Below are 316 nucleotides of genomic sequence, written 5' to 3' on the forward strand. Positions count from 1 at the left end.
TGTGATAAATAACCATTGGAGGGGTTTATGTATATATATATAATAAGAGGATTTAAGAAAATGGTGGATTTTTCCTACTTATTTGAGTCCATGATTTATTAAAAATATATTTTATTTGGAATGGTTCGCATATAACGACCAGGTCTTTACTTTTGATCTATGACATTATTTTATTTTATTGATATTATATTATCTATACTATCTTATAAACCATTTGGCTAAAATTCTTAAAACTCTTAAATCCGTTCATCCTTAAACGATTTCATCTCATATCTGAATTCGTGTAACTAACTGTAGATAAACACAATCAAATACA

This window comes from Cynara cardunculus (assembly GCF_001531365.2).
Source record: "Cynara cardunculus var. scolymus isolate 2C chromosome LG 1, CcrdV1, whole genome shotgun sequence".
In the NCBI taxonomy this organism is placed as follows: domain Eukaryota; kingdom Viridiplantae; phylum Streptophyta; class Magnoliopsida; order Asterales; family Asteraceae; genus Cynara; species Cynara cardunculus.